The sequence below is a fragment of the Castor canadensis genome, chromosome 7 (assembly GCF_047511655.1).
Source record: "Castor canadensis chromosome 7, mCasCan1.hap1v2, whole genome shotgun sequence".
In the NCBI taxonomy this organism is placed as follows: Eukaryota; Metazoa; Chordata; class Mammalia; order Rodentia; family Castoridae; genus Castor; species Castor canadensis.
In genome coordinates, this window is record NC_133392.1 from 119,258,421 (window position 1) to 119,276,814 (window position 18,394).

The 18,394-nt window shown below is 37.2% G+C and overlaps 1 non-coding gene across 1 annotated transcript; it reads right to left on the reverse strand.

Moving 5' to 3' along the window:
• Positions 1-2,967: 2,967 nt before the first annotated feature.
• Positions 2,968-3,078, reverse strand: LOC141425217 (U6 spliceosomal RNA). Its single transcript, XR_012450305.1, has one exon. It is a non-coding gene; the product is annotated as a U6 spliceosomal RNA (small nuclear RNA).
• Positions 3,079-18,394: the final 15,316 nt, after the last annotated feature.

An 18,394-nucleotide genomic window follows, 5' to 3' on the forward strand; every position in this document is an offset into this window, starting at 1 on the left:
CACTTGGGTGTTACTAAGGTGTAATAGATATTATTATGCTCCAGCCATGTTGCTTTGTCACTCTAAATTATTTCTGTAGGAAATAGCCCTCTTCTGGTTTTAAAAGTTTACTTTTATATGCCATTAATTCCTAAATACCCTAGAAGACCTGTCATTGTGTGTTATCAGTCTATTTTCAGTCACTTATTACACATTCACTCAAAGATGCCCCATGTATGCCTGAATTCTAATATAACCAAATAGAGCTCATTATCTCCTTCCATGCATGTTATCTCCATCAAAGGTATATTTCCTGCCTTCTCTATTTCAAAATTGAACCACCGCTTGCTGCCATCACATGCAGTTTTCAAATACCATCTGTTGTCCTTAAATCTTTAAGTCCATTCTCTTTTATCATTCCTACTTCTGGTGTCTTAGTTCAAAAAATAATGACTTGAAATCAACTTATTTTCTGAAACTAGCATTGGAGCCCTTATTTACATTTACCAATCCACTTTCCATCTGTTTGTTTAGCTTTACAATGCAAAGCTCACTTATATTCATCTGATAAGAATTTCCCAATGTCTCTGTGTAATGTATAGCTTTTTAATTTAACATAAAAATTATTTCATTTTCAGGCTGCCAGTGCACCTTCTCAAACTCACCTCTCAAAACTTGCTCTTACACACTGTTGCTCCATTTCACTACTTGAACTATGAAACCTCTGTATGTCCTCCCAATGCCTGTAGCATACTATTTTATTAAACTGAAATACCCTCCCCTTTTTTAGTCTAAGGAAATCCACATCATTTTTTAAACTGAAGTTATTTTGAAGTTTTCCTTTAAACACCAGCTTGCTCTCTTCGCTATTTCTACCATAACTACCATATGCTTTTAGTATAAAGAAATGCATAGCCTTACAATTGTATTTTATTATATTTGTCTTAGGAGTGGGACACATATTTATCAACTGTGTTTTCTTCAGAGATTAGTACAGTAATAGTACACAGGACAGACTGAAGATACATTTCTTTATTAACTACTGACAGGATGACTTTTTCGTCTGGTCAACTGAGAAACCGTTAAATGCCTACTGTTTATGAATATGTAAACTAGTTGCTAGATGAAGGAAGAATAGAGAGAGGAAGGAACAAAGAAGTAGGAGAACCACAAATATTAAAATTTCATTTGGAAGAAATTTCTGGTTTTCAAAAATCTTACGGCCCCACGGTGATCACTGGATAAGGATGTGATTATAGATCTCACTTTAAGTGTGGAACCTGCAGTCAAGGTCACCAGGTGTCTATCTCCACAAGGCAGAAGCCTTAGTGCCTGAATCCACATCTTGCAGGCACACCTGTAAATCTTCATTAGAAATTTGACTTTTGGAGCTAATACAGAAGTCTTAAAGCAGCAGAGTTTATCATGAGAAGGGGATCAGAAACCAGGGTAAAATTCAGTTAGAGGTGAATCAACATGGATCATAACACATGTACACGAAAGCGATGCTAGGAATATTTCTGGATAGCTATCCTTAACTAGCAAAAATACTTTGTCTTCCTTATTATGCTTGTCTGTTCTTCACCAAAATTAGTGATAAAGGCAGAAAAGGACCTGCCTGGAACTGAGGGAGGAAGGGGGGCGAGGGCGGGAGGGGGGAGAAATGACCCAATGTATGCACATGTGAATAAATGAATAATTAAAAAAAAAAAAAAGAGGAATTTGGCTTTTTGCCTAGGCAGTTGCTAGGGGGCTTCAGACAAGCTTCTGTATTCTCCCTTCCCATAACAGGAAGTGTGTTAGGAGTAGGGGAAGAAGGGTAGTTTTTTCACCATGCACCTCTGCAGGTTTCTTTGCAGATAAAATTTTATGTTTTTATAGGTTACACAACTGTAAAAGAAATTTCAACAATTTAATTTTTGAGTGTTCCAGGTTTTACAGTTCCTACTGTTTTCTCTTCACTGGAAGTATATATCTTGAGCTACTATAATATACTCTCTTCTGCCTCATTTCTTATAATAGCCTCTGTTTGCTTCTAAGTGGCTTCTGAATAAAAAGTGCAGTTATATTTCATACTAATTTGAATTAGCAAATTTAAAACAGTGAAAGATGAAAAGTATTACTAACATCTTCCTTTATATTCATAAGTTGAAATAAAGAAAATTCCCCCCACCAAATTTTGCTTCTGCTGCTTTAAACAAAAAGTTTGATGTCAGAGAGGCATTTCCATGGCCTAGATGTATGTACACGGAAACTGTTATTTCTTACATCAGAGTTATTCTTAAGGAAGAAATCTGCCTGGTGAAGTTTTCAGAAGCCCTTCCCAGAGTGGCTCTCAAGAAGTTTGGATGATTCAGTTCCCCAACGGGGAATCTGTTTTATTTTTGGTACTGATGCAACTAAAAAAGGTACAAGTGAATGACTCCTGTACCAGGAACCATGTTAAGGAGCTACATATTAAATTACGTGTGCTACACCTGTGAGGCAGGTATTATGAATATTACTTCTGTTTTATAAATAAAAATCTTGTGCTTAGCAAATTTAAGAACTTGTATCCAAGGGATTGTCTTTGGATTTGGAGCTGAAAAAAGATTTGTTTCTCTGTAAGTTCTAAAATTGTTGTTAACCAATTCTGAATAAAGTATTTGCCCTGCTAGCCTCAATGACTTTAGTTCCATAGGAAGAAGGCAAGTCTTTGCCTCTGGGATCCTGATCTTCCAATGTTGAGTTTGACCTGCTTCTTGGTTCCTGGGTCGCTCACCTGTCCTCCATGAGGTAGTTATGGGGCAGGCAGTAAACCTCTCACCTCTACCCTTACTCGGAATTTGAACTGGACCTCTTTCGCCTTTTTCCTTTGCTTGTTTCCTTTGGTGTTGGAGCTTGCCCACATCAATTGAAATTATTGTATAGTTTCCTAAAGGATGCTATGTACAAACAACAGTATCTCCAAGTAGTATTTACCTCTTCTTAGGAGTTGTTGATATGACTATTAGTTTTGAATATTCTCTTTTCAAATTTGCGTGTCGTCCTTGCTCAGGGGCCGTGCTAATCTTTTCTGTATGGTTCCCATTTTAGTCTATGTGCTGTCAGAGCGAGCATGATATCATTAACTGTAAAATGAAAATGGGTGGTTGTGTGTATGTGTGTGTTGAGGGAGGTGGTGTTATTAGGTGTTTGTTTGTTTGTTTGTCTGTTTGCGAACCTTTCTCCTCTTTGGGGTTTTAAAGCATAGTAAATCTAATCACAGGGGAAGTTTGGTTCCAGCTCATCTGAGGCATTTCATGTTCTATGATGTAATTTCTCTCCCTAACTCCTTTAATTCAAAAAGGTAGAGTAGCCCCAGAGCAGACAAGAGCCTAAGTATTTTTAGTGTCTTCCAGTCTTTGGGAGCAGTTAAGCACCTGGAATGGAGGAAGACAGGTTCAGCAGGTATTGGGACTTACATATTTCACTCCAGTTACATTTTCTATGTATAAAGGCGTAACCATGATCATAATTTCCTATTAATGAAAAACTTAAATCCCTGCTACATTATGTACAATCTTTGTGAGATCTTCCTTATTACTTTTCATGAATAATTAATTTGCTGTCACCTCTGCTAAAAGTGAAGTTCTGAAAGGCACTTTCATAGAAGACTGTCAGACATACAGTAAGCATTCAACTCATTTTCAGTGAATGAATTATGAGTGAATAATTGAGGCCTTGCTAAAGTAGCTTCTAGATGAATTTAAGGAAAGAAGTGGAGAGCAGTGGGTAGCAGGTGCTCTGGAGGAGGAGTCTGGAGAGCCTGACTCTGTGTTCAGCTTTGCCCTCAATAGGTGACGTGTAACCTTGGGCAAGTCCCTAAATACCTCGAAAAATCTTTCCCTCTCTGAAGTCTGTGTTCTAATTAAAGTCCTATCCAAGTACTTGATGACATACGCTTTGTCCTCATTTCTGACTAGTTCTGATTCAAGGTTTCTTATAGATTCAGTTGATGCAGTTCTAAGATGTGTGCATTTAAACGGTCTAAACCTGATGCCGTTGGTTATAGTTAGCGTATTTCTTCAATGAAATGCTAAGGCCTGTGTTAGATACTGTTGAATTGGTAACTATTTCAATTTTGGTTTATGTTCTATCAAGTGTCACTTGTTAATTAAAATGATAGCACTTTCTTTTTGTTGTAAATATTCTTCCTGGGGTTTTTTTATAGTCATGTATGTACCTATGCATCTACTTTAAACAACAACTTCACATTGTTCATTCACTAATTAAAGGGCTGTTTTTCTTTGGGGAGGGTTATTGTTATTGGGAGGTTATGCCCAGAAGAGAGGAGTGACAAGACTCACTCTATAGGTCAAAGAAGTCAACTCTGTGATTCTGCCTGCATATGTAGAATCCAAATTACACTTGAGTGGGAACAAGAGGCAAGACAATGTCCCCATTGGGAGTCAGCATTTCCTTATGTTCATTATCACCTGAAATTGCTAAAGACAAGAACAAGTAGAATCCTGCTCTGACAGAGGTCCAAGAGTGTTTGCTCTGAACTTAGAAGGTGAGTTCACTGGAACTCTTGATATTTGGAACTCTAATTTCATGTTTATCCAAGAAGGGCATTCTTAGGGAAAGCTAAACACTTCTAGGCAAAGAAAAAGCAGTCTGTGCTAGTTCATTTTACTAACTCATTTTTCAGCTGTTTTGAGGGGAACTCTGTTTCAGATTAATATTTTCCAAATTTATTTGTAAGCTTATAACTGTAAAATATAAAAACTACACTCTGTATCTCAACTCATTCCACACATGCATTCATACATGAATATGTGAGCACACACCCGTATAAAACTGAAATTAATTTTCTTCAGCATAGTGTGTATTCTAACTACAATAGGCCATCTGATATTTCTGTATTCTATTTCAGTTTTTAAAGAGTTACTCAGTTTCATGACTCTCTAGAAATTTCAGAAAAAACAAGACAACCACTATTATAAATGATTTCAGGATATTCAACAAGAAATTATAGCTTATGACCAGTAGACACTTTATTTACAGAAATCCAAAGATAAAAAATACTGTGCCTGTCCATAAATGGTTGTGGGGTAATGGGGTAGCTAAACGTAAATGCAATGGAATGGAATTGAACCCCTACCTTATACTATATACAAAAACTTAAAATGCTTAGAGGCATCAATGTAAGAGGTAAAACTATTAAAGTCTTAGAAGAAAATATAGATGTAAGTTTTTATCAGCTCTGATTAGGCATTTGTTTCTTAGATAAGAACAAAAGAAAAATGGACTAATTGGACTTAATAAAAGCACGAAGCTTTTGTGATTCAAAGTACTCCATAAAGAAAGTAAAAAAACCAACCTATATCAAATGAGAGATGTGAATTTAGAATACATAAGGAACTCTCGCAACTCAATAATAAACAACCCAGGGCAGAGGGAGTGGCTCATCTGCCTACCAGTAGCACACCTGCCTAGCACGTATGAGGCTGTGAGTTCAAACCCCAGTACTTACAAAAAGAAAGAAAAGGTTTTAAGAAAAAATTAACAACCCAATTAAAAAGTGGACAAAAGATTAAACAGACATGATAAAATTCAAAATTCTTCAGTGTTCAAGGAAAGAAGCAAGAAAGGGAGCATGAGTCTTTCTTGGGGGTTGGGTCTTTGGGTATTTTCAAGGTCCTTTCCAGAAGGAAAGGTGACCTTGGGTGAATTTCCTGTTTTATATAGTGACTCATCACCACAGAATCTCCAAACCTTGGAGGTTGGAGCTGGAAGAGACCTTGATCCAGTTCCTTCACTGAGTAAGGGAAACAAAGTCCCAAGAGGTGTAGTGAACTTCTCAAGACCACATGTCCAATTTGAAAGAAGCTAGGATTAGGGGAGTTCAAGTCTTAAGTCACTTAAGAATTAGGATTATAAATTTAAGAGAAAAATAGAAGCAGGAGTTAGGATCACAGTTTGAGGCCAGCCCAGCAAATAGTTTGAGACCCCATCTCCAAAATAACCAGAACAAAATGAACTGATGGTGGGTTCAAGTGATAGAGTGCCTGCTTTGCAAGTGTGAAGTCCTGAGTTCAAACTGAAACCCCAGTTTCACAAAATACAAGAAAATATGTCCAGAAATTTGACACTTTCCCTTACAAAAAAAGTGGAGACTAATTTCCTCCTGTTGTATGTGAGCTGGGCTTAGTGACTTTCTTCTAATAAATAGGATATGAAGAAAGTGATAGTGTGACTTCTGAGGTTTGTTTATAAAAGATGCTACGGTTTCCCGCTGACTGTCCCTCTCATACTTCTTTTTCTGGGAGAAGCCAACAAGCCAGTGTGTTATGAAGTTAAGAAGCCTGTGGAGGGGCAGGATGCATGCTTAGCATTCATAAAACCCTTGGTTTGATCCCTAGCACCAAAACAAAAACAAAAACAACAAAGCCTGTGGAGAGGCCCACATGGGGAGGAACTAAGGCCTCCTGCCTAACATGAACAATGGTGTGAGGGCTCCTACTGATAGCAATGTGAACACTCTTGGAAATGGATCATCCAGCCTCAGTTAAGCCTTCAGAGGGTGGCAGCCCAGCCCAAACCTTGACTACAATGAGAGAGTAAGCATGCTGTTTAGCTTTACCAGGTACTTTTAGATATTTGCAAGTCCATTTTAATCGAATGATCTTACAACTCCTACCACTCATGTAAACCTTACTTCTCTGTCAGTTTTAGGCCTGGTTCTGATCTGAAAACCTGTGGCTGAAAGGGAAAGTTGGTTCACTTCTTAATGATTTTTTTTTCTTGGTGGGGTTTGAACTCAGGGCCTCACTCTTGGAAGGCAGGTGCTCTTACCGCTTGAGCCCCTCCACCTTGGCTCACTTCTTTATTCCCTGTTTTGTTCTGTTCCTTTTCCTTGCTCACTAGGCTAAATCTGATGCTTCCATAGGTAGGGGATAGAGTAGAGGAAGGAGGCCAAGTAAGCAGAAGGGTGGTCTTAGTGGACTGGTCTGGCGATAATTTGCCTTTTGGGAATATACAGTGGTACTGCTGAAATTTGCCTGTACTGACTCATAAGAGCTGATGGCTAAATTACCAGGAATTTTGCAATGGGGTTGTTAAATCCAGCCATCACTAAAAATCAAATTATATATGAACTTATTAAATAAACTCAAAGGTAATAAGTACTCGTTACTTTTTAATTATTTGACTATTGTCTCTGTTCTTGTCCTGAGGTTATTTATGTCTAGTGTATCCGTATGGTGAGCATACTCTATGATGGTGTTGTACTGCACATCTTTTTCCAACTGTTGAGGATGTCACATTGGCAATCTGAAATTGGCCATACTGGGAGTCAGGAACCATGGAATCATGCTACAAAACATAGAAACACTACAAATCTGAGTTTTTAAACCATTCAGAACAACAAATGCAGATCTATGTTTTCATGGAATGTTTCTGCTGGGAAACAGGGATCTTATTTTGTTTATCTGGCTACTTACAAATTTTATAAGTATTTCTTTGTTAAGGGTACCATACCCCTCTAGGCAGCCCTACTGGATAGAATTCCTGTTAAGAAACCTAAAATGGCTCCCTTCCTATAGTCCTGCTTAGAAGTACAGGTCATCGTTGCCATCAGAGTTCCCTTTCCTTATTTTCTGTCAGAGCAGCAAGCCTCCTATGGCTCCCAGATCCTCTCACCCCCAACCTCAGGTACCAACTCTGTATCCTTAAACTCAAGGGAATACATACTAAGGTCTTTGCTCTTTTGAGGTATCCACCTCCCCGCTTCCTTGGCCATAGAAATGAGGGGAGAGCACAGTTCCCAAATCCCTATAAAAATGCTGATAGGCTAGTCATATCACAAGATGACTCTTCCCAAACTTCATACTCGCTTATCTCTACAACCCCTTTCATGGATTCTTCATCTACTCATACAGCCTAGTTATGAATGTTGTGCTGATGGTAAAACTAGATTGGCACACTTGCTTTGTAAGTCTCACATGGATAGTCTAATACCTCCTCTTAGACCATAACTGCCTTTGCTACCTATGTTTTTGTGTGCTTTGTGGCCCAAAGCAAGACACAACAGGAAGAGTCACAAATGACAACCTGTTGCATATATCATGGCCACAGTCCTTTTTTTTTTTTTTTTTTTTTTTTTCCTCAATTTTTCTCTTTTGGGGCAAGAAGCAATCCAGGCTGTACTTGGACCACATGGGTGTAGAAAAAGTTCCAGGGACTATCAGACATAGGCTGGATTATTCTTTTAGTGACTACAAGCAGATAAGAGCTCAGGTGTTGATCCAATGAGAACAGAGCCAAGGTTGTACTGGGTAGTATCAGGAAAAGAGTGTATGGAGATGAGTGAACAAGTTAGAAGCTGAGGAGACAACAGCATGTTGGCAAATGGCAGTGGCTGAAAATGAGTTCCTCATTACTATATTTTAGTTTTCTGACATGAGCCACTCAGCTGGCTTATGGCCGGATCAGCTGCTTGAAGGCAAGAGATAGACATGGACAGTGTTATTTTAAATTGCTCAAGAACCAATCAGATAGGCCTCATACTTTCTTGTCCAATTATGATTCCAATAAAAGATCAAAAAGGAAGTGACACTCAAACCAGAGTATTTTCAACATAAGTATTGATCTGGTGGTCCAGCATGGTATAGAGAATGCTGAAGAAATGCATTTGAACTCAGCATTTTCTAACTTAGCAAATACCTGGCCTAATTAGAGAATCAGTTTTGTTTACAAAATGATTTCCTTGAGGGAAAGCCCTATAGGTGCTCCTATAATACCACCATCCTGGTAGACATTGGGGGGGATACTCAATAAGGTCTGGTTTACTAGGTGTTTCTCTAGCTGAGTTAGTTACAGCATTTGCCTACAAGTGGTTCTCTAATGATAGAGGGGATAAATCTATGATATATTGTAAGCACATGTAAATGTCAAAATGCATTCCCCTGTGCAACTATTACATGCTAATAAAATAATGAGTGGTTCTCTCTCATCCCAAAGCCCTTAGCCTCTCATCACATACAAACTGAAAGTGCAAACTCTCCTGCCTAGTTTTCAGGGCACATTTTGATTCAGAACTCACTTGAGCTGTCTCATTTGCCATTGCTTCATTGCACATACTGTGCTCTGCCAAACCAGTTTTATAACTTGCCTTTGAACACACCTTTTTCTTTTGGGCATTCATTTTTACTCACTTAGGAAAAGCCCTTTTACTCCCCTTATTAAAATCTTACCCATCATTAAAATCGCTCAGGGCTGGGAATGTAGCTCAGTGGTAGAGTGCTTGTTGAGGCCCTGGGTTTGATCCACAGCACCACAAAAAGAAGTTCACATTCCACTTCTTTTCTGAAGTCTTCTCTATATGTCTACAGGAAGAACTTGTGCCCTGAGAACTCTGGTTCATGTCCTCAAGCCATCACAATGAATAGGTATCAATCATGCACTGCTTAGAGATGCCTGTTGTATAGATGTTTGGAACTTGTACTCAAATCGCTGCTGCTATCTTGCTCCTCTAACTTGCTCATAAATCCCATGAAGTCTAGGGTCTGATTGCATAATAACACTTAATACCTTAGGTATCTCAGTACTTCCCAAGTTTATGACTTCTACTATAGCATATGATTTACTCCATAAAATACAGTAAGCTTCTAATTCAAAAGAAGTCTTTCATACACAGTACAAACGTTTTGAAAATTGTGAATCTCAATCCATTTAACTATGTCTTGGAAAAAAATCAAATGAACAAATATTTATCAAGCCGATTGTGTGCCCAGCATCCTTGTAAGTATGACAGAGATATGAAGTTATACAGTAGACATGGGAGAGACTGAGTACATAGACAATAGCTAGAGTACATATGAAAACAGAACTGTGACCCATAACGTGCACCAACCAGACTAGAAAGGTAACAACATCTGCAGCAATCAACCCAAAATGGCCAGAACATGACCAAAAATTGCCAGTCTCCCTAGTTGTTCCATTTCCAACTTAAAGTAGGGAAAGCCAAATATGCCTCCCTAACCAAACACTTAGCTTTGTAATTTGCCTCTGGCTTACCTCCAGTCAGGGATGAAGGGCATACCCTGATCTTTTTCTTTGTTCCACTATAAAACTTTTGCATTGCCCTGTTTGCCTTTGAGTCACTGCCCAATTCAAGTGATGGTGACTGTCTGTCTTACTATAGCAAGCCGTGACTACAAACCCTGGGGCATTGGTTCCCAGATGCTCCTTGCAAACCCAAAGTACCACATATAAAAAGGGTATGCTATTTGCACATAACCCATATATATCTTCCCATATGCTCTAAATTATCTCTAGATAGTACCTAATACAAAGTAAATACTATGTAAATCATTTTTACGCTGCAATTTTTTCCTTGATTATTTTCAGTCTGCAGTTGGTTGCATCCATGGATACAGAACCCATAGAAATAGAGACGGTAAATTCCCTTTGTTCGTTCACATTTGGATTTTCATTTATTCCCATATTTGGAATTTACAGGCTTCTTATAGATGAATTAACTTAGGAACGCCAAAGACTCATAGCATAATCTTTTGTAATTTGCTAGGGCTTGGATTTAAATTATAATCTTTGAGACCGGTATACTGGAGAGTTAGCTAGTGCCAGCCCTGTACATACACTTGAGCTTTTGTGTTTATATTCATATGGTGGCATATGTACTTTGGGGGAGACTTAGAGTCTTTATCCTTTATGACTTTTGTAGAATAGCTACCAAACTAGTAAATAAATCCTCAGTTTAGGATGTTCAGGAAATTATATCATGCTCTAAAATTGAGTCTCTTTCCTTATCTTGAAATTATAAAAATCTTACGAGAAATGAAATTAAATGAGTCACATTAAAATTTTATAGATATTGCAAGTGATTAAATAGATGAGGCAAAATACACATATGTAAATAACATTTACTCCCTTATTTATGAGGAAAAACGTAGAAGCATATAGCTATTGAAATCTTGAGGGGGAAACAGCTTAAAACCTGAAGAGTAGACAGAATAGCTGTTTTTTCTTATAAGAAAATATATTTCAGAGAATCTTACCAATTGTAACCAACAGAGATTGAAAAAATATGGAGTGGTGATAGTTAGATAAAGCCCTGTGGGCCCACCTCCCCCCTGGCATCCATGTTTTCCCTGGCTGGAATGACTGGCATTCTGCATATTCCTTTTAGTCAAGCTGCCCAGAGTCCTTGTAGTCCTGTGAAGGGAAAATCTGTGGCCTTGATTTCATTTGTAAATATGTTTAAGTGTTTTCATTTGCAGTAGCAGTCACATAGTGCACATACTGTCTGTGCCTTCCATGAAATATAATCCTGACCGTGTTACTAGATAAATTATATCTTAATACTCCTTGGGTTTTAGAACGATACATAATTCAGTTACAAAGACTACATCTGGTAATATAGGGAGAAGTTTGATATATCATCATTGGGTACTTATACTATTTAACCTGACTTTCTTACAACAGTGTAGAAAATTGTGATCTTAAATATAAGTTGTATATTTACTTCTTTTGGCAGCCCTGTTAGAAAGAGTGAGATAGATTAAATGACCTTTCTTTGCTTCCTTTTTTAGATGAGTTTTCATATATCTCTCTTCCTCCTCCTTATTCTAAGGCTGATCTTACTTCATTTCCCTGAGAAAATACAAGCAATTAAAACAGAACTTTCTCACTCCAAGTTCATTAATTCACCAGTCTATGAATCTAGAACTAACCGTTTTACCTTCCTTTTACTAGAATTGAAGAGCAAACTAAGTTTTCTCTTACCAAAGATCAATCCTGCCATTTCATACAAATTGCAACTTCTCTCACTGTTTAAAGATTAGTGTCATGCCATTATCTTTATTCTTTGAAATCACTAATGCCTTCTTTTCTCTAGATCTTTCCCCTCAGCATTCAGATGTGGTGAAAATGATGTAAAACAACTTTCTTCAACTCCATTTTTTTCCAACCACCACATCATTTTTCCCTTTCCAGAATAAAAATACTCATGAAGGATGTATTCTTCTCCCATCTTTTTCCCCTTCCGTCTTGAACCCACTTCCATGGGTTGTACATTATTCTACTCACCTACACCCACTGGCAATTTCACCAGTGACGTCTATTTGCCTAATTAGTAAGTTACTGACCTTAGCACACAACTAATAGTTCTCTACTCTTTGAATACTTTTTTAAATCAAGCACCACTTCCTTGGACTTTTGCCCATACCATACTTTGCATTTTCCTCCGGTTATTTTGTTGCCACTCTCCTCATTTTGCCAGTAACTTTGCATGATTCAGAACTCAATCTTCTATCTTCTTTTTCCTTGTTGATTCTGTAGGTCCAATTGTTGTATATCATGTCTTTAAAACACACCCTGTTCCACGGCTTTGAAATATATTAGGAGACTGAAACTTCTAAATTTTTATCAGCCATTCTGATCTCTCTGCTAAACCCTAGACTCAGATTCAACTGTATGTTCAATATCTCCCTTTGAGTATTTAACAGAAATGCCAAATTCTGTAGGTTCCCAAATGGTCTCTTTATTATCTCCCATAACAATGTTCTTTCTTCAGTATTCCCTGTGTTGGTCAATATCACCTTCTTTCATACAATTTTTCATGCCAAACCACTGGAGTCATCCTTGACACCACTATTTCCCTCAAACTCTTTTGTTTCTACTCTTAAATTCATTCTGAATTGGACTAGATTATCTAAAGAGCAGCCTCATCCACATACTTATGCTTTTCCTTATCTTCATAGAATTTGTCCCTGCTAAACAGTATGAAGTAATGCTTGCTTACTTTGCTTATTGTCTGCATTGCCAACTAAAAATGTAAGCTGTATGGAAGCAGAAATTTTGTTAGTTTTGTAAACTGCTTTTATCTGTAACTTCTAGAGGTGAGCCTGACAGCCACTACTCAAGCTCTATAAATAGTTGTTGAAGAAATAAATGAATTTGTGAATGAGGTGGCAGTATTTTTTTTTTGAAGCCAAATTAAATGTGCCTTCTCTAAGGACCAATATTTTGAACATGAACTATTTTATGAGTAGGGTTACTTAGAAACAATTTTCAACTAAGTCAAACTATCTGTTTCATTTTACACTTAGATATTATCAAGTATGGTAGCTCATAGAGGAATATGTATGAGTTGGGGAAATGTGTTCCTATAAGTAAAGGAGCTCCGGCTGACAACAAAAAGGTGCCTGGGAGATTCTATAGTAGCTAAAATGAATCAGCCATTCCCGGAGTTTCTGCTAATTGAAATACTCATTCAATAACCTAAAATTTCAGCGAATTATTCTCTGCAATTTACTTGTTATGAATTAAATTTATTTAATCATTTTCCTAATTATAACCCAAGTATATTATTTCATTATACTCATTGAAAGATATACTTTTTAAAATTAGAATATCGGAGAAATACCCCTAAAATCATTGGCAAGTTCGTATTGAAATATTCATCCAAGCTTCATTCATTTATTGAATGCTTAACCATATGTCAAGGGAAGCCTTCAGATAATAAATGACATAGCTTCTTGGTCTGCTGAGGCATCTGTCTAAGAAATAGGGAAATTGTGCTGCTAATTAGTAAAATAAGATGCCTTTATTTTCATTTTCATGGCATGATATTATTGATTTTTGTTCTTATAAAAATGAGTTTTCAGTCTTCTTCCTGAGAATGCATTTCATTGTTTTTCAATTATAACATTTAAAATTGGAATATCCCTTAAAACAATGAACCAGTATTTCACTAGGAAGGTGTAAATAGAAAACTGATTAAATTGGTTATGGTTATGGCAAATTCAGGTTTTTCCATAGTTTACTAGAGTGAGTTTTTCAATATCAAAGTAAGATTGTGAAATACTTTTAAGCACTGGGCAGTTTTGCCAGTATTGAACTCATCACCTTCCCTTAAAACTGACTTGGCTTTCTTTCCTTCCTGTTTATTTTAATGACATCATCATTCTCCCCAAAACCTAAATCTGAAATTCATGTGAATTTTTAGGCACTATTATTAAATCAAATGATGACAGATTATGAATCACTTGACTTTCTCTTTCCTGGTAGTCTGCTTCTTTGAGTCTTTACAAGTTAATGGAAGGTATGTTTTTTCATTGCAGTAATTATCCAATTCATTGTAAAACCCAGCTACAAAAATCAATTAATTTTGTCAAATAAGCATTTTGCACTTTGAACAGTCTCAGGGGAATCTTAGCACTTCTTCACAGTCCAGCATCTCTCCAAAGAATGTTATGGTTTTCTTAAGCTTACTGACTCCTAGCTAGGTAAGAAAGATTGTCTAAATGTGCACTTCATAGAAAGCTTTGCAGCAAAGGAACTTTCAAAAGTTGTTCATTCTGAGTGAGAGACAGTGACACTGAAGTTCCTTTCATTATCAGATGAAGACATTAAGCACTGTCATTAATGTCAGTGTATATTTGTTAACCTGATAACATAACCTTCCGAGACTGTTCTCTAACTGAGAAATCTATGATCTCACAGGTTCAGAAGTGCCAAGGTCACCTGGAAAATGACAAAGCTAGGAGCATAGAAGAGAGGCATAGTGAACCTCTGGATGAGGGATTGGCAAGGGGAAGTTTAATATAGTCTCATGATAGATTGAAAAATGCAGGGTGGAAGCCAACTGCCTAACTTGGCCCAGATGCAGTCAGATGACAAGGTTGCATTAAGCATAAAGGCTGTACAATTTTACTGGTGCTTCTAAGAGAGTTTGTTTTTGTGGAAGTGATCTTATAATGCTTTTTGGTTTTTGCTTTTTTCTGTAGTGGGCTTTGAACACATTGCCTCCTGTTTGCCATGCAGGTGATCTAGCCATGCTTCCAGACCTATCTCAACAGTTTTGAGGTTTGTTTGTTGGTTTATATTCACTCGGACAGTCCAAGATAGTCTCTTGCATCCATTGGTAAGAAAATGTTGGGCTAGACCTATGATCTCATTGAGGCCATTTGTATGTTTCTTTGTTGTTGTTTGCATTGCTGTTTTTTGTTGATTTCATTAAGCCAAAATGCTTTGTGTCTTCTTGAAGGTAGAAGTTTCTTACAGAATCCAATAGCTTGGTTGAGGTACTTTTTGGAGGGATAAGAGTTTCAGTGCTCACAGAATTCATTGGGATGCATTCTAGACATGGTGTTTTAAGTTTGTGAGGGATGATTCAAAACCATCTCCACTGGAGAGCTCTTCTACCTGATGGAAATATGAGGAACATGATATCCCTACTCCCACCGAAATGATAAGGACCACTAAATAACAGTGCTTTGAAACTTTAGGTTTATTTAATTACAATAGTCAGTGTGTTTGCATTTGTTTTGACTTAGCTTTCAATATTCAACATTAGTGGAATTTTTACCACATTTACAAAAATTTCTGGATACTAAGTCATTTGCTAGATTCCCTTCATATTTAAATTTTTATTTTGTTAGTAAGCTAGCAATAAATTCATAACACATTGTGATATGAAGAAAAGGAACTAGACTCTACAAGAAAGAGGAAAGAAATGTGGGTTGAACAGTAAGAAAGATGTCTTGAGGAAGTTAAATATAAGCCCAAAATTGAAGAAAAGCAGGGACCAACCAAATAGAAGAATTAGAAGTCAGAGAGTTTAAAGTTTCTGTCAGTTAGAAGCTCTGGAACCCTGGGACACACATCTGTTGCCTTAAAGAAAATTAGATATTTTGAGAAAAGCATTACCATCATTTAATAGGCAAAATTCTTGAGCACATTCCAAAGGTTATCTTGACATTTTTTACCACACATGGTTGTTCTGAGCCTGGAGGGAGTGTGATCCTCAAATATTGTTTAAAAGTCAAGTATTTGCCTTCACGTGGAGGGGTCTACGGTTTTTGGATGAGTGGTCATTTGGCAACACTTTGAGGAGTTGGATTTTGAGAAGGCCAAATTGGTATGATTTTTGTTCTACCGAATAAGAATCTTCATGAATTCCTGGACTTCCATGGTGTTTGTTGCTGTCTCCCCTTTTGCATTCCTGATTCTACTAATTTGGGTTTTTTCTCTCTTCATTTTAGTCAGGTTTGCCAGGGGTCCATCAATCTTGTTTATTTTTTCAAAGAACCAACTTTCTGTTTCATTAATTCTTTGTATGGTTTTTTTGGTTTCTATTTCATTGATTTCAGCTCTTACTTTTATTATTTCTGTCCTTCTATTTGTTTTGGGATTTGCTTGTTCTTGTTTTCCTAGGGGTTTGAGATGTATCATTAGGTCATTGATTTGGGATCTTTCAGTCTTTTTAATATATGCACTGATGGCTATAAACTTTCCTCTCAGGACTGCCTTTGCTGTGTCCCATAGGTTCCGGTAGGTTGTGTTTTCATTTTCATTGACTTCCAGGAACTTTTTAATTTCCTCTTTTATTTCATCAATGGCTCCGAACTATGATCTCCTGATCTCAGTCTCCCAATTAGCTAGGATTATAGGAGCCTGGTTCAAGATATTATTTATGTATGAGGAATACTACCTCTAAGGATATCTTATAGAGACCTAAAATGTTTTCACAGTTATTTCATAGAATATTTTATAAGCATGATTCTAACAATCCTATGCAGTGGATGGAACAGAGATTGTTATCTTTATTATAATGTGGATGAAACTAAGGTATAGCAAGAATAAGTATCTTCTCAAGGTCGCATGACTCCGATTTCTAATTCTTTCTCTCATTTTCCTTCTTCAGTGTAATGTAGAATCATTGTAGGAAGGAGGATCTTCTGTACAGGGCAGTGGTGCTGGGTTTGGGAAGAGAGTTGATACATTGAAATACAATACCAACTTGGTAGTTTTGGATATTTGGTCATATAATTCGTAATGTAAATGTTAGTGGCCTGGCCTCCATTGCTTTTATGCATAAATAGAGCAACAAGAATCAGATTATGTAGAGTTACAGACTAGTCAATGTTTGCAGTGAATGTAAGACTAAGTGGTGATACACCAGAGAAACTGAAAACACTATGTACACTTTGACCACTCTGATATCATGCAATGCTTGTTTTCATTTAGTAACTCATCTGAGTTGTGGTTGAATTTCAGATTTTGCAAGTGGCAGGTCTATCAGAAAGGAAAATCCTAGTCATGCCATTGTGCCTTAAGGAAAAATGTGGTTATTAAAGCATGCTAATTGTTAACTGAAAAATAGTTGACTGTATTCTTGGAAGACCAGTGAAAGTCTTTTAAGCTTTTAAACCACATCACCAAGTACCCAGTTGAGGTGTGGACTGTAGTAGGTACTGAAAGCACTTTATAGACTGATAAAATGACTGACGGTATTTCAAATGTATCTGTAAATTCAAATTGTGTGTGTGTGTGTGTGTGTGTGTGTGTGTGTGTGTGTGTGTATATATATAAATAGAGAGATAGATAGATACTCACATTTTCAACCTAAGGCATGCAAATGTTCTCCTTCAATTTTCAAATATCTGAGTACCTGACCATAGTAGGAATCTATTTTTCTGTCAATGTTTAATGTCAGTAAAAATGTATTTTACACCCACATCCAATATGTAGTACCAGAGGTATTTCTCATGCCCTTGTTTTTCACATTCCATAGCTTTTGCCTAAAAGACAGTTCAATCTTTAATTTTTTAACTGTGTTTTCATGGAAAATGTCAAACATGTATGAAAGTAGAAATAATGTAATGAACCCCTAAGTACCTATTGTTCAACCAAGCTATAATAAATTCTCAGTTACTTTTGTTTTATATTTTCATTTATGTTCCTATTCCCCTCCTACACCAAATATTTTGAAGTAAATCCTAGATGTTGTATTTTTTCATCTCTAAATACTTTAGTTAGTACATACCTCTAGAAGAAATCTCTATTTCTCCTTTTTTTGTGGTACTAGGGATTGAATTTAGGGCTTACCACTTAAGCCATGCCCCCAGTCCTTTTGCTTTTAGTTTGTTTTTCAGATAGGGTCTCACTCTTTTGTCCTGGTTAGTTTAGAACCATGATCCTCCTGAATTACAGGCCTGTGCTGCCCTCCCCAGCCCTATGCCCCCAGAGGTATCTCCTTAAAAAACCCTGAAGGAGATTATAGATGACCTCTCATTTTTCACTCTTGTCTCTGAGAGGTAGCATCTAGTTCCCCTTACCTTGGATTGCATCTGACCAGAGTCACCCGCTTAATTAGTATAATAGTCCAGAAGTGTTGCCCTGGCACTGCCATAGTTAGATCTTAAGAAGCTTTGAAACTTCAATCTGGACCTCTCAGTACATATTCTGAGAGTTCTGAGATGTCATATAACATGTCTGATGGCTCAGAACCCCCGTGCTGAACAGGTCAATGTGACTGCTCTGGTTAGAAGTTTCAGTGGAGTCCTGCTGACTAGTTTTCCTCTCCAAGGTACCATGCATGTAAAGAAGACCATCCCGGACTTCCTACTTCTGCCATGTGCCAAGT